General features: G+C 39.6%; 1 protein-coding gene across 2 annotated transcripts in view; it reads left to right on the top strand.

Moving 5' to 3' along the window:
* Positions 1-466: 466 nt before the first annotated feature.
* tafa3a (TAFA chemokine like family member 3a) overlaps positions 467-17,316 on the top strand; it is a 72,254-nt gene continuing 55,404 nt past the window's right edge. The window contains exon 1 of one of the 2 annotated variants that reach the window (XM_046858651.1): positions 467-1,020. The gene's annotated coding sequence lies outside the window, so the exon portion shown is untranslated. Of the gene's footprint in view, positions 1,021-5,179; positions 5,201-17,316 lie in introns of those variants that run through there. The other variant, XM_046858744.1, reaches the window with a different exon arrangement.

Consider the following 17,316-nt stretch of genomic DNA (forward strand, 5'->3'; position numbering starts at 1 on the left):
ATCAGTAACCGAGAACCTTATCTATTGAGCCTCTGCCTGAGGCAAGGGTGCTTGGTGAAGCATAGCACTTGCCCGGGACAGGCCACTTTACTCTGCCTTAATAGAGTAATTGCAACAATGGGGCTTTAAAGCTACTGAGTAGTGTAGCAAGAATCAAAGAAATGTACAAATTGAATGTTTACACACTTCATTCTCCAGTCAGTAACTTAGAGTTACACTACTCACTATCACTAAAGCAACAAATTACATCGTAGTAAAGCCTTATGTAGATACACTGTGAAGAGGAAAGTGTTAAGTGTATATTAAAAAGAACGTCGGCCATTTTTAAGTTCAGTCCACGATTCCTTGTCTCAAACATCCCAGACACGACGCTGTGAGGATGAGCCACAGGATGGCGCCATGACGCCGCACGCAAAAGACCTGAAGCGCCGCGTTCATTCCTCCCCGAAGCTTCTCGCGCGCGACTCAACCGCGCACACCGCTTCAGAGGCGAGAAGTCGAGCCGCATCCCCCCCTCGTCTTGTTCCGGACGGAACTCCGGCTTCCCCGGCGCATCGCTTCCGTAAACTGAACCGGATGAAAGGACCAAAATGGATGGAGGGATGCTTTTCTCTCTCTCTCTCTCTCCCTCTCTCTCTACACTTGATGCCCGCTGCGTAATTGAGACTGAAAACAGCTCTGCGTAATTGGCCAGCGGAAGTTTGGGAGCCAGCGCGCGCAATCCAAGCAACTTTGCCAAGGCTCAGATGCGGGAGTTTGGCGGAGTGCTGGAGGTCTATTTTTAGACACGTTTAGGGCTTGTTTTTTTTTATTCGTTTCATCTTTATAGTGAAATCCCAGTAGGGGAAAAAAGTAATTAAGACGTACGTACCCAACATTTATCATGTAGGTGATGCTTTTTCATGGGAACGTTTTAGTGCAAAGCGAAAGGTCCGCCTTGGACGTTGGAGGTTTTAATCCCGTCAATGGAGAGCAAATGAGACGGTTATTTCCTCTGCTTGATTGACAGCCCGACGAAAGGTAAGCAAAGTTACCGATTTATTACATTTTCAATGCATCGTTTCTAATGAAATAGGCAAAACACAAACACGCGTGTATATTTGCACCGTTATGTGCATTCTTTTGCAAACACGCATATTTATGCGGTCTAAAGCAATTGAATAAACCACATTATTGTCTGTCTTGCACAGAAAAAAAAGTGAGTGCAGTTTATCAGAAGAGCAGTTTCGATTCAGAAAACCACTAAATGGAGGTCTAATACCACACAGCAGGTGCAAAGGAACAAATGATTAATTCAGCTGCGTTAGAACTGTGTGGAAGAATGAGCACAGTGGATGAGACGGTGGTGAAGGTGAAGGTGGTGCTGATGGAAGGATGTTCATAGTGTTCACTGTGGAGTGCAAGGCTCCAATGATGGAAGCATTGTATGGTACAGGAGGAGTGAATGATCTATCTGTCTGGCCATGCCCCATGAACTGATCCCCATTAACTAACCTCCATTAACTAACCAATTTTCATTTTAGGTACACAGCTAAACCCCATCTTCTGGTTATGTTCAATTATAAACATGGTTTAGCTAATGCAATGACTGTCACCCTGGTCATTCATTGTAATCATAATATGGTATAAAGTTTGTGAGAGGCGATTGGTGCCTTGCTTTATGTATTTAAATTGTTATATGTGTTAAAATGATGAGTTAATTGAACACTGGGATATTGTCGTATATTTTTACTTCATCTCTATATAGGTGTTACTGTTAAAAAAAAAGAGCAAAACAAATTTGATCCATGGTACAAGAAAAAAAAAGCATTGAAGAGAAAAAATGAGAAGAAAATAGCTCTCTGGGAGGATGGATCAACTATGCTCAATCTTGTTAGAGGGTTTAGTCATGGTTTCACCTTGGTATTTCATGCTCCTTCTCTTCCTCCGGCACCCCTTTCTCTGTGTGTGTTCTTGCACGCTTTCCTTCTGCCCTCCCTTTCCAGATTTTCGGGTGTCGTGGCCACTCAGCTCTGGTCTGCAATTAGCACCATCATGGTGCTCCATCCGGCTTCACTAATAAAACCTTCCTTGGCTCTTGTTGCACGCCGTGATTAATCGCCATCCCGAGAGGAGCTGTACATCTTCCCTTTCACACACCCCGGTGACATGCAGTGTTGCGGTGTTTTATAGATCACCGTCAGCAGCACTGAAACCTGTCGGTGGGCCCTCCGGCTGATCAGCTTTATTGTGCACCGTGTTATTTGTGGCAGTTGCTGACAGTGTAGGGAGAGTCCTGCCATAGCGTTTGGCTTTGCTTTTAAAGGAGCACGTAATTTGGACGTTCCAAAGCAAACGTTTTAGTTCTGTTTTGTAGACACAGTCATGCTTTGAATAATGGCTCAGGTTAGGGAATGAGCATGATAATAATCAGCCTGTGTAGTGTGTTTATTGCGTGTTCTACATAATAACAATGGGTTATAGGGCGCAATTTGTGTTATGCATTTCAATACATTTCATTGAATGATACATAAATATAAACATAAGGATAGCGCTTTAATGCGGCAGGCACTGTAGTGTTGCCCCCTCACAGCTTCAGTGTCTTCAATTTGAACTATATGTCTGTGTGGATTTTTTTTCCCCACTGTCTTTCCAACTTCTTCCCACAAATCCAGCAGGCAAACATTTTCCCCATGTGTGTGCTCGATGCCCTGCGATGGACATGTGTATTGGCAAAGGGTATAATTCCACCTCATGTCCAGTTTTCCAGATCTATCTTGCCAAGGCTGGCGTTGTGTTTATTAACCTAAGAATGAATGTCACCAATATATTAGTAATTCAGGCGGCGTCCGTCTTCTCGGCTGTCAAATTCAAATTCGAGCTTCAAATATTCATCGAATTTAAGATCAAAAGCAAAACCTGTACGTTTGAATTTGAGGTGTGTGTCAAGCACTAGCACTGATTTTAATTTGAAAAAGCCGTCGAAAAAATGAAAGGCAGGATACAAATATGCAATAGATTCTGTACATGCTAAATGTTTACATTTTGTTATTAATGTTTTTTTCACAGTATAATTTGTTTTATAAACATTTAGTTATATAATGTCTGAATATTCTCAAGATTTGATTGCTCTTTAAAATGGTGTAAATATATTATTATAAGATGATATTTTCACTGATTAAAAAAGTGGAAAATGAAATCAAATTGGTAATGATATTGTTTGTTGCAATTATTTTGGGGAAAATATATTGTTAAAAAACAACAGAATAAGCAGGATGAAGATATATGGCTGTGTAATATGTGGGAGGAACCCTTCTGTCAGCCTGCCAAGACAGGTCATTAACGATAATGAGAGGAGAAGTGATTTTTACAGCCATTTACACTGGTAATGATACAAGACTTAACGTTTTGCTTTTTAAGTTCAGCGCATCCTGCAAAGACAAGGCAATAGTGTATCTGCAGATGGAGTGTTTCCACGTATTTGACTCTGTGTGTGTGTGTGTGCATGTGTTTGTGTGTTTTGGACCATATGACTGACAACTGGCATTACAGAACGACAAGAGGAACAGAGCAGGTGTTGATAGAGTTTGTTGCCTAGTTGCTTAGCCGTTGTTCTGTTTCTCTCATAAAATTCTTGCGTGTGCTTTCATTGGCCAGGTAAAAATCTCGGATCAAAGCTCAAGGCAACTTTAGCTTGCAGCTAGTGTCGTCTAGAATTACTTTACATGCATGAGATGGCAGATGATTTATTGCAGAGGTGAGAGGAGATGAAGCCAAGGTGCTAGAGCCTTGTTTTTGTTGCCAGCGAAACAGCCCGGCATGGGCGTCCTTAGCCTCTAGACCGCTATTGAATTTGAGAGGCAGTAATTCGGGAATATTGCTCTGCATGCTTGTTTCAGTGGGCGCGACCAAAACTAGATGGGTTTGCCATTATCTCTGAACCTCAACACTATAGCTCAGCTGTTTTCAATTTGAGCCAGTGCGGTGTCAAATTTAAATCAGAACAGTTTGTGCATAAAAAGACAGAAATAAAAGTAACTGCATCAGACTACCTGTGTTGAGATATGCACAGAGGTGGTAAGTAGTGAAGCACAAATGTTTCGTTACTGTAGATTCTTCTGTAGATTTTTCTGATATCAGTAGTTCACTATTTATTTTTTTGATAACTTTTTACTTTCAGGCATTACTTTTTTACACAAATATCTGTACTTTTGACTTCTTACATTTTGAAACTATGCTCGATACTTTAGTTTTAATCTATTGGTGACATGATCAAAACTATTTCTTGTCTTTCAGCGGCTTTTTCAATCTTCCACTAGTGTATAATTTTCTGGCTATCACGCACCAAAGACGTAGGCTAGATTACGAAGCTAACAATGAGCAGAAGCCAACAAGAAGTACGGGGTTAAAGAGGATCAGACAGAGGGAGTCTGCGATGTAAACATGCCTGAGAACAAAGACATTTCTGATCACCTGATCATCATTAACTTTACTCTGCTTGTGTTCTATATGGTAAAAATCTTTTATATTAATATATTAATAGGATGTAAGGTCCAGTTACCAGCGTGACACTAAACACATAGGCGTAATGGCAAATTTTAAATTAAGTACATGCCAGTGCCCATACTTCTTTACTTTAACTTGAGTGAAAAATTATAGTCAGTACTGCAACTTTGACCAAAGTCTTTTAAAACATAAGTATCTTTATTTCAAGTTGACTGAAGTATGTGTTAATTTTTGCCATCTTTGGATGTACACACACCAGCACATAGTTAAGGTAACTCCTGAATAATGATATGGGGTAATTTGTTTCAGATTTTAAGATTTCATACAAACTCGGGATAAAAACATCTGACATAAGACTTTATATTACAGCAGTATATAGTGTATAATGGTTTATTAATTGCTAGTATAATGACAATACCATGTAACTCAGCATTTAGAAATATGTAAATAACATCCATGTTGTTGAGCTACACTTAGAAAAGGAAATATAACACCATAAATAATGTGCCCGGACCTACCGGCTGTAGCGGCTTCCAATTGCACGAGCCGTGACAGCTCATAAGAGTGGAGGCTTATCCTTTTCTCAGTGTGGAACAAACAATAACAGCGGCTCTCCCACATCACAATATGATGTTGAATACAGCAGCATGAGCCATCTGGATGAGAGCAGTGGAGTGCAGCGACAAGCTAGCTCACGAGTTTCAGACAGATGAAGGTATCTGTGTCATTTTTTTTGAATTGCTGATAGAGGATGACCGCCACATCAATCTGGGAATGCATTATAATTGTTTTAAATGAATGATAATGATAAGGGAATCATTTCTATGGCATATTTAGGACTCACCGTTTTGCCTTGTGAGACAGGGTGATGTCATTATACAGTTATGCAGAAATTCACTTTTTACCAGGACCAAGGGGAAAGGGATGATGACTAATCATGGGTAATTTTAGCCCTTGTCAAAGCAGATGTAAATATAAGAACTATCTTGGGAATATTTGTCATAGTGGTGGGATTTACTGCGTGTTGTATTAGACTGCAATTACTGCCATGAGAAATATTTATGCAGGATGTCTCTTTAGGTACAGGAAATGTATTAACTTGCCTGAAGTCTCAAGGTGTTATTACATTTACCCTCTCTTATGTAATTCAATTAGTTGGATACTGGATAATATATAAGTTGCTCTAATAATGTGGCACACAATACACTAGAGCCTGTTGTGAGCTACCTGCTGTTGAGCTGTTGTACAAAGAGACATAATAGGAAATGAATTTAAAATGGCTTTATATGTGTATGCTTTTTTGAAGATGAGTTTGTTTATTTGCTATATTATAACTGCACCTATGGTTTAAAATTACTTTCGAATTGTCCAAAAGAAGTATTAAATTTAACCCAAGGTTATGGCGGCCATGCTGCTCGCAGCATTCTTTTAAAATTGTTATTTGACAGGAACAGTGGCTGTGCTATCAGTGTGCATAGGTCTTGTATGTTATACACTCTTATACACCAGCTGATATAATAGTTGAAAAGATTGTCTCCTGTAAAGAAACTGCATTGAACAGAAAGGTTTTCTTTCATTGTGTACAAATATAGTACAAAACTAAAGAAATTAAAATTATTGTGAGACTGAATTTCTTAGTAAAATGCCACTGTTAGTGAGAGGATCTTGAGTAGAAGCTTCATCACATAATACCAAAAATAAATGTGTAGAGAGAAAGAAAGAGCAAAAGACAGAGGCACCATGTTTTATAAGTGTCATTTAGAAAAGCGTGCCTGAGTGGAGGGAAGCTGCAATGAACTGTAACCGCAACAAAACGTGAAGACAATAAACAAGCAAATCGGTTGTTTGGGAGCCTTCAATGAACACCATCTTTCTCTCGTGTGAGCAAGAGAACACTCAGTGTAATGTGCATCTCATGCTTTTGTCAAATGTTCCTCTCTTTCTTTCATGCTTGTGCAGGTATTCAAGTTCTATACTTCCACGTTACACTTTTGCCATGACACTGTTGTCCACCACACTGCCCTTGCTGCTCTTCTACTGGCCACACAATGCCTCCGAGCCCATCACACTAAGACTTTGAGGCACTGTTGTGAATCGCTTTGCAAACACACAGTGAAATTCCTTAGGGGTGGATATCTCTTGCTACTCAATTTCGTTCCTGCTGGACCTATTTTCAGCGTGCCACTCAAAAGAGCCAGCCATATTACAATGCACCTTCTTCATTCAGCGTGGCTATGCAGGAATTGATTGCTTTCACTCTATCCACCTATCCTCCAGCTTTCATATTTCATACAAAGATGCTATTTGAGCCAACCGGAGTAATAGAGATGTTTTTTAACACGGCTAAATCCCCAGCTTTGAATGAGCTCTTCCTGTGTTCGTGTCCAGATGGACTTATACAAATGCATTCAGCAGTGGGCTGTTTGTTGTGCAGAATTAGAACAACTATTATTCACCAATAGTGTCTCCCACAGCTCGGAAGGAAACATGGAAGGAGGACAGTGTGTAATGATTGAGCAGGGGACTTATGTTTTTTAAATGATAATGGGAAAGTTAGAGGTGGTTGTGGGTATTTTAGTGAGATTTATCATTCATTCAATTTTGAACTTAGGATGGAACCTTGGCCCTTGATTTAACAGTGTTACTGACTTTGCAGCTGCATGATCTAGTTATTTTTTTATAACCAGTAGCTATAGACTAAACTCAAAAGGAATTTAACATCAGCCCATTACCACTGAAGAATGAGCCCCGGGTCCATCTGGGTCATTTCTTAACTCATCGGGTTCTGTTCCATTAAACAACTCTACTCCCTGCACTGCAATCACCCCTATTTCTCCCTCCGTCAACTCTGAGCTTGTGCTTCACAACCAAAATGCAAAACATTTTGAAATTGCACCAAATACACTTTCATACTCACAAACATATTCAATGGACTCAATGTGTAACTTATGTTACCTGGGTAATATGACCTAGATAACACAGCATGACATAACGTGAAATACCATACCATACCATTTTAGCATACATTAAGATGACATAGTGTAACAGCACAACGTAGTATGACCTGAGATCACATCAGGTAGTATAGCATAACAGGGCATAATGTAACGTAACGTAACGTAACATAACGTAATATAAAGTAAATGTAAAACATTATTTAGGCAACGAGTTGTAAAAGCCATTATGCAGGCACTATTGTAGCTGTTGGAAGAAGCTACTGTGTAATGATAGTCAATTATAGAAATTTACTATTTGTAATACGTTTTAAAATGTAACAGGAGCAATACACATTTAATTTGCTTATTCCAAATAAAATTTACTCGGTCACGATTCTTAGTGGAATTATGTCTACATGTTTAAAACAAAAACAACCACAAAAAAACTTTGATCACATTCTAAGCTTTGAGCTGGGTGCTTGGTTGCATGGCAAAAATCTTTGTATTAACCATCCTTTATTCTGTCGTTAAGACAGTCTAATAGCAAAGATTAGGTACTTAATGTAGCTCACTGAAGTGTGCAATCCCAGATTTTCAATTTGGAGAAGCATATAATGGACTATTCACTGAGAAAAATCATGTGCAAAATTAATCCTCCTTTTAAACCCACATAAATTACCTAAAAAAACCTACAAAACCTTTTTTGACAGAGACAATGTGCTGTCAGAGCTAAGAGAGCAAAAAAAAACACAGCACTTCTTCACCTCCGAGTGTCAGAAAGCATGGGCTTTTGCTGCTCCTTGTAATCAGTCTCAGGTATTGAAGAAAGCAGTGGAGCTACTTTTAGGCACCATTTATTGTAGCATGCTGCCATTTTGTTTAGCTGCTGTTGAATGCGAGTGAAGTTCTGCTCTTATTAGCACAGATCTTTCTTCCTCAGTCTCTATTTCCTGTGAGGCTCAAGGCTGTACAAATTTCTAAAGGCTTTCTTCCCGTACTTATCACACTCTACACTACAAAAGAGTGGCCTTTATGCTCTTTCTAAATGTGTATGTCACTTGTTCAGTGACTGAAAAAGCATAGCAGTATTGCAGTGTTATTTCTCCATGCCCTCATCTTTTTTTTGCATCTTATTTATTCCCTCATTTTATTCTTTTCTTTCTCTTTTTGGCATTGTTTCAACATCCCATTCATCCGTGTCATGCTCCGCCTTCACGCAATCACAGGGCCACAATTTCAGGCTGAAAATTACAATTACAGGCTGTGCTAGTATTTTTCTGTTGCTCCCTGCTATTGTTCATGAGCAAGGCATGGCTACAGGTCGCCTTTGCTCTGATTGTAATTAGAGGACTAAGAGGCAATAACACGCACAATTGCACTAAAGGTTCCATATCCGTGTTTGACAGCAGGTCCTGTGTGGGAATAGGGAAAGTAAAAAAAAAAAAAAGATAAAATAAAAGCGCCCGTGGCAATTTTTGACCCTCTCATGTCTAATAAATATCCTGACAGAGGAAAAGGCATGAGGCCCTTCACCACTATTCCACATGCTAGGGCTCTTTTTCTGACCTAACAGAAAAAAGTCTTCAGCTTGCTCGTTGTGAGATGATTCTTTGAAAGAGCTGCAGGCACTTCAAAGGGAGCATGTCATCAAAAGAAGCGAGGCCCTGTGCATCGATAAATTCATTGTACAGAGACTCTTCTAATCCCTAGATCTACGCTACAGAACCGGAATATGAAGCGGATGTGAAGATACATTCTTTCGATATATGCGCTGCATTAGAGACTGGCTACAGGCCAACTTTACGCACTTCGCTGTTTGATCTATCCTGTCTTTTATTCTAGTTAGGCGTAAAGATAAGAGTACATGTACTGTAGATGAAGCATAATCATCAGGCAGAATCCTTAATATGGAGAAAGCGTAAAAAAAATAGAATTGACAAATTGAAGAATAGACAAACCAACTGTTGCTTGAAGGATACAAATGTGATTTAGTTCCCAAATCCAATCAGTTACATCAGACGACCGCATTCATTTTTCTTTAGCTACGCTCGCTTTGTACTGAACCATCATGCATAGACTGGAAGTCAAAAGCAGCCTTGAAACTTTATATACCATCTGTCAGCTCTTCACATGTTTTTTTTTCCTCCACACCATAATGATAAACAGAAACGTGAAAATTAGTTTGAAGACTACATAGACAGCATATGCACAGTGTAAACCATCTTTAACCCCTTAAATAGACAGACATCATAATTCTGAGCACAAAAATTCTATATATTTTTTGTATAAACCACAGGGGTGACTGCTTTCAGAGGCACCATCAATTCTCTGAGCCTGTGTAGAATCATAAGTCAGGAGGGAGAAGGGGGACACGGCATCGTATCCAAGTCTGTGCATAAGTGGAAGGGACTAATTTCTCCTGGGCTTTGGTCGTATGCTGAGGGTGTGAGAGGAGAAATGGGCGAGAGGAAATGACAAGAAGACAGAGAGAGGGAGAGATGAGCTTTGCTGAAATTCTCCTAGGAATGGTGGAAGCTGTCCACATCACTAAAACTTACAATTCTCTATTCTCTCCTCCCTCTCTCTCTTTCTTTGTCTCTCTCCCTGTGGCCTGCTGTCTGGCAGGTTGATCTGTGTTTACTTCTTCGCTTCACGAAGTACTGACAAATCATAAACGCCTACAAATATGTCCACCTCTTTGCCCTCTCTCTCTCTCTCTCTCTCTCTCTCTCTCTCTCTCTCTCTCTCTCGGTGTGTTTGTGTGTATGTGCGTCTTCCCCCTTCCCCACCACATACTCAGTAAGAAAGTCTACCCTGATGCTTTCTCTTTCGCCCGTGTTTCCACTTTCAGTTATGTGTCAAGGGGCCAGAAAAGACCTGCCAATCACCTCCAGAGCTCACACGTCCACACGCGTCTAGCTATGCGTCTACACACTAGATATTTAACTGTCACTGATCGCCCATGTCTGCAGACAGGCAATTGGCAGGAGTGGTTGAGCTGGTCATTTCAGATTGATTGCAAAAAGCCTCACAGGCCTGTCTCATATACTGTGACTTTTTTTGGGGCCAAAACTGCATTCAGCTTGCCCTTTAGCTTACAATCATGCTTAATCTGGCACGCAAAGCTGCCACTTTATTCAGATACTCCTTTCTAGACTAATTCCTAATCATTTTTCTTCACAGCAGCAGAAGAATTGATTCAGATGAACGTGATGAAGAGCCGCACGCCTTCCGTACCCGACATCTTGCTCTGAAATGCTGTTTGGAGCTGTTTCTGGCATATTAAATAGGCACTTAAGTAATGTTAATGAGTGGACAATTTTCTTCTGCAGGATTGAATCTTTTATTTCACAGGGTCCTTGAGTGCAAAACGCTTAGTTCTATTCACAAGTTTATTCCTGACACAATGACCACATTTTCTCCCTGGATATCTTCAAACATCTTTTAACTTCCTTCTCTTCCTCCCTACTGTATCTCACTGGTCCACACATGCTATTCTTTATTGATATTATATTCATAATAAAAAAACATCATTACTCAGTCTAGTCTTTAAAATGTAGTACAGGCATCAGGTGATGACAGCAAGAGAGTGTGTGTGTGGACAGACAGCAGACAGACTGCTTTCGGCCTCTCATTAACTGTAGCTGGAGTGCACACGAATGCAACAATGCACTCTCTTACCTTGTTTTCTTTCCTCCGAGTGCCTTGACATCCCCTCCATGACAGGAAAACCCTGGCTCTCAGCTAAGGCATGATGTCTAACTGGTGATTTCTTTTTTATTTTCCTGAGTCTCTTTTTGTCTGTCTCTAAAATTCTCTCTTGTTTGGATCCAGAACAGCAGTAACCTTGGTTAAAAGTTTAGAGCACAAAGTAAACAGATAAATGGCTGAAATGACTACTCTTTGCGATTCATTTTCCTCTTACCTTCCTCCACTTTATGATTTTCTTCTTTTACTTCTCTACTTTTAAGCAGCTTTTTCCGCAGCTGTCCTGGTTTCTATTTCTCGAGAGTCAGGGCCTATATTCAGTCTCTCTCTCTCTCTCTTTTTCTCACTCGGCTTAATCACTGGCCAGCAGGGTGGCGAAACAGCAGCAAGCTGATGAAATGGGACAGAAGGTGGAATTCACAACACACCCTTAATGCCCAGACGCACAAAGTTGACCAGTTGGAACTTAGGGAGGGTTTGTTTCTGTAAAGTGTGGATGTCATGAGTTCTACCAAAAACATGCACACGACTTTATGGCAGTATTTATGCTCCCCAAGCTGTATTATTTCCCAAATTGCATGATTATTAAGGTAAAAATAAAAGAAGTGTAATAAAAGGTAACTTATTGAATTTTTTCATATAAAAAGCCTATGATTGTAAAAAGGTGTCTGTCTAGCTTGAAATGCAGCTAACACAAGTAGACCTACAGTAAGTACATGTATTTCAAATCATGATAACTGGTTTAAGTGTAGATTTAGACCCTAAAATGCTGGCTAAGGTTGTGGAGAGGGGGAATGGAAGGGGGTGGGCATTTTAATACTGTAATTCAAGTTGTTCACGGAGGACGAGTATGAACACAGAAACAATAAATACTGCAGTGCAAGATTCACACATAGCCTGTGAAGTGTTTCATTGATTTAAGCCAGTGGCCACCAATTCCCAGTGAATCAATGTGAAAGTGCTCGCAAAATTGATATAAACAAGCATTTATTAAATGTGTTTGCACACTAAACACACCCAGTAATAAGACTCAGAATTAGCTGAGCTTATTCTGCTGCCCCATTGCACGGAGACAGAAGAAAACAAAGGACAACTGACTCTGCAGTGAGTACTGTATTAGATGTGCACACCAAAATCAATTTGAAAAATATAGAGGCAATTATTTAGTCCTCAACACAGTCTGACAAAATAACTGTCGAGTGAAGATAGGGGGAGAAATAAATAATGAAAGCGACAGAATAAGAGAAAGCAGCGTCCAGGATCGAGTAGGAAATAGAGAAACCCACATTCACACAAATACATACATAAATACACGATGGCAAATACATTGCAGATGAAAACAACCACACACACACACACACACACACACACACCACAGTTATTAAACCCGTACCATTTTGTTGTCATACATAATGCAGATAGGATAGCCTCAATCGACCAGCCACTGTGTGGGGATCAGCAGATGTCAACTGTACATTATTCCATAATTAAATTTGTTGGATTGCTAAAGCTTGATCAGGTGTGCATGGTTGTGTGTGTGTGTGTGTGTGTGTGTTTGTGTGTGTGTGTGTGTGTGTGTGTGTGTGTGTGTGTGTGTGTGTGTGTGAGAGAGAGAGAGAGAGAGAGAGCATCTGTACTGGAGTGAGTTGGAGTGATTCTAAATGTGTTTCGAAAGAGTTTCTTTTTCAGTGGCCTTATTTATATTTCAGTTTTACATCAGCCAAAAGTAGAAGTGCTTTATTCATTCATCCTCCTTTACAAACTGCATTGTTCTAGATGGGGTCACAGTGACTACAAAACTCAATATCGTGTGAAAAAGAAACCAAAAAAGAGAAAGAGAAAGCAAAAAAACTCTGACCTGATATGAACAGGCGCTCAAGAGCAAACACTAGAAATGTGGGGAACTATCCCTACATGATGTATTTACCTCATTTGCAAACTAATACAAGCAAGAGAACAGCCATTGTAAGTACCAGCATATTCAGTTAATTCTAACTAGCTAGCTCACTTTGAGTTTTACATTCCATTTAAATGTGCTTCCAGGGAAATTGCAATCTTTTTCTCTCCATTTGATGAGCTTTTGAGAAGTATTGCATGCCATGTCCATTGATGATATACCCAACGCAGCAAAATAGAAAGTGGAATTTTTATGTGAACACAGTGAAATGACCCACTAAGGTTATATTAAATATAAGTACTCCTTGGAATGCTATTGGACTGGAACTAACATCTCAGATTAAAGAGAAAAAAATAGTCTTAGTAAGCAACCGTGCCCTGATAAGCCAATAGAACAGCTTTAGTGCACCATGGCAGATTCAACAAGTTTATACAACAGTGGAAGGATTATCAACATTCTTCCCTAAAGATATTGCCTCATTTGGTGTTTTGATAATGTGTTAGTGTGCTGTTTCAGATTTAAAAACTATGAATGTGTATATTGATGTACCGATGTATATTGACTGTACAACAAGTTGCATCTAAAGAGTTTATATATCAGGATCATATATGTACTGAATTCTTCCAGGCCACCCCTTATAAGCCCCCACTATGTATGGTCTCTCTGAAAATCACCACTTAGGATGACCTTGGGGTTGAATCTGTGTTTTCTGCCCAAGATCATCTCACCCCATATATCGAATCAATCAGTTGACTTGAATTTCATGGAAGGCAAATGTGTTTCTTGTTGTGCCAGATGTGTGCTCTATGACTATTTGAAGTCATAGCAGAGGCTAGACCACACACGCAAGTGACTCCTCCTAATGGTCATTATTTACTGGTGTTATGACCCTGAATCAGTGTCCTGAGCTTGCACACGTTTGGACAAGTCTGCCAACACTTATATGTGTACAATGTAATTAGGCCTGCATGTTCTGTTGTTCCCATGGGAACACTTTTGTGTCTCATGACACTATCCAGACCTCCTTGTTCTGTCTCTACAATATTCCATTCAAACAATAAAGGGATAAAACAATGCAGAGTTTTACTGTTTAACTGTTTCCAGAATGAACCTGTAATCCCACAGAACAGAACCTACATTAAAATTCAGGGTAAATGTTTATTTGAGAGTAGTTTCACTAACTTTACAGTACATATCACAGCAAAACTGTATGTAAGGGTTAAGAGAAAAGGATTGCCCTTTTCAGCAGCTATCAGCTTATACAGGTGGTAGACTGTGTAGGCTTCAGTACTCTCATTGTGATTAAAAAGTCAGTGGATATTTTTTAATAGCTAGATGTTGCCATGGTTAGTGAACCTTTGCAAATCTAATATGATTCCACACTAGCTAACAGCAGGCACTTAAAGCAGTGAATTCTTGTTATGTACAGATTCGAATATTCATATTCAATTGCGTAAAAGACACATATTAACTTGGCTATGTGTGACTGTTTATAAACACTTTATAGACACCTGAATATCATGCCTTCCTTAAAAAAACATTTAAAAGCTGAAAGTACGTAATTGTATAGGATGTTTTTGTTTGATAAAGCTAAGCTAATTCTTAACTGTAAATCAGATTAATCAGGTATGAGGAAATGAAAGAATATAGAATGTATATATAGATTTTTTAAATCACAATGAATTCAGGATGTTTGATTTTCCCAACTTATACACCCCAAAAATGCACACACACACACACACACACACACACACACACACACACACACACACACATTCAAACACATTCAAACACATATTCCCACACATCATTCGAAAGAACAGATAGGCTTTAGCTACTTTAATGAACTTGTGCCCCGCAGTGGGTGATGAATGGACACAATGTGTGACTTAGCTAAAGGATCTGCTGCCCAAGACAGTCCTGTTTGCAAGGTCTCTTTCTTACGCCCCCCTTCATTCTGTCTCTCACTTTCTCCTGGATAAGCTGATGTAACCACACGACAGAATCGTGCAAATCGAAGAAAGGAGCTCAACTGGATGGAGCGAAGAATCAGTCAGAGGAAGAGTGGGCGGCTGGTGGAACCAGCAGACAGCTTGTGGGAAGGTCACTATTTCACGTGTAAGGGGGCAGATCATGAAGGGACTAATCTCCTGTGCCGATTAGACTCATGCCTGATACAGCTTTCTTGTTGTGGATAAGCATATTAGCATGCAGGATGTGACCGGTGGTCAGATATGGGGCAGCATTTCAATCCCCCTTTCAGACAGGTGCAATGAGCGTGCCATTAAGGCGCATACACTTTCGAGTGGGAAAGTGGACATTCTGATGAGGCGTGCTATTTTGTTTGAGAGGCAATGTGCTTTGGAATGCTCATGTTTAGTGTAATGACAGGTTGGATAGGTGGAGAGAGAGCATGTGCATCCTTGTGACAGTTGACACAAGGGGGAAAAAAATCAGGAAAAGAAATCAGATGTGTTGTTTTTTTTTTTTTTAAACAGAAAAGCATGGCTATTTTAACAATTGTGAAGTGTAGAATATTTTTGTGTGCCTTGAAAAATCTGCTGTAGTCGAGTGAACTGACAAGATGTAACAGTGCATGTGGCATGTGTGTCTATTTGCATAAACATGTGTGCACTTCCTGCATGCGAGTGTGCTGAGTCCATCTGTGTGTGTGTGTGTGTGTGTGTGTGTGTGTGTGTGTGCTGCAAAGAGAAATAGACCCTCTGTGTTTTGGGGAACTCTGCTTTGGTTGTCTCAGGAAGGTACCATTTGGAGAACAATGATGAACTGTGAGAGTAGAACCTCATACAGAATGTAATGTAATGAATGTCTTCCTTCAATAATCAGTATCTACTGTAATCTGCCCCTACCTTACTTTTTCCCTTTTCACTTAAAAAAAAATCCTTGTTACTCAGGTTTAAGGGCAGAAAACATGTGCATGACTCATTTTATTCATGGCTGAGTTTCACATTGATGAAATAACCATATGGAAAAATAATATTCAGAGTTAAGTTTGGCATACAGCGCTAGAATTTTGTGCTAGGTGTAGAGAGATCAGGCGTTAATTAATTTACAATCCAAGCCTTGAAGTTTTAGCGCGTTGTTGTTGCATGATAATCACTCTGACGATGAGCGATGAAGTCCAGTACTGTATTTTTTTAAAACAATATTAAACTATATGTCGTGATGTAAATTACTGCAATTTAAAGTCATTTTAAATTCACTTATATGGCATTTGAAATAAATATGTGTACTACAGGTTGGATTGATGGATTTTATATTGCCATTATGCGTACAACATACTCACCAATCGAGCATTTCCTGTCTGCAAAACAGCTGTGCATTACTAATTACTAATGTGTTACATACTAATGTGTTATGATGACTCATACAAACACAGATCTTGAACATGAACACAATACAAAGGATTGTAAAGTATTCCTTTAGCTTGCAAAAGGGGGCTTATTTATTTAACTACATTAGATTAAAATTGTACTTTGTCACTATAAAGCTCACCCTAATATAAGCCGCATCCACTGAATTTTAATTTTTAACCTAAATAAGCCGCATCTGTGTATAAGCCAAGTCTACACTGAAACTAATGAACTTTACACAGGCTTTACCGAAAGACAGCGTCTGTTACACGGTGTAACGGGTGAAATATGTTGTGGCTCCTTTAAGAGCAGAGCGGCATTTTGGGAATAGCACGTCACTGCATTCTTCCGGTATTACTGCGTGTGTGTGTGCGTGTGAGACTGAGGATTATGTCCTTATTATTTTTTGATGCTCATTTCTAAGTTTCTTTGACTAACTCATAACGCTGTTGCCAAGAAAAATAAAAAAAGCACGCGTTTTTGGAAACCTGTCTGTGCTTATATGAATTCTGTTGCAACTGGAGTTACCGAGCTCTCCCTTCACCCAGACTCAACGCGCTACAACAGCTTGTATCTAAACAGTAGCCGACACACACACACACACACACACACACACCACCGGCGTTTTTCGTTAGCTCAAGTCGTCTCATCTCCAAGGAAAATACACTGAATAAAACCTTATTATATCTTTACATACTCTTTCTGTTATGCCATTTTAAGTATTTTCAATATGGAAAACTGATTTGATGTGCGAGCAAATTGAGATACGAGCTCGTCCACGGAACGAATTAAACTTGTAGTTCAAGGTACCACTGTATTTCTGCCGTGCAGCTCAGAACACAGGTGAGGTGCGTTTTTTCGTTTCCGTTGGTAAATTTCATTAGTCTAATGTTATATCACTCAGTTTTTTGGCTTG

The sequence above is a fragment of the Silurus meridionalis genome, chromosome 1 (assembly GCF_014805685.1).
Source record: "Silurus meridionalis isolate SWU-2019-XX chromosome 1, ASM1480568v1, whole genome shotgun sequence".
Taxonomy (NCBI): Eukaryota; Metazoa; Chordata; class Actinopteri; order Siluriformes; family Siluridae; genus Silurus; species Silurus meridionalis.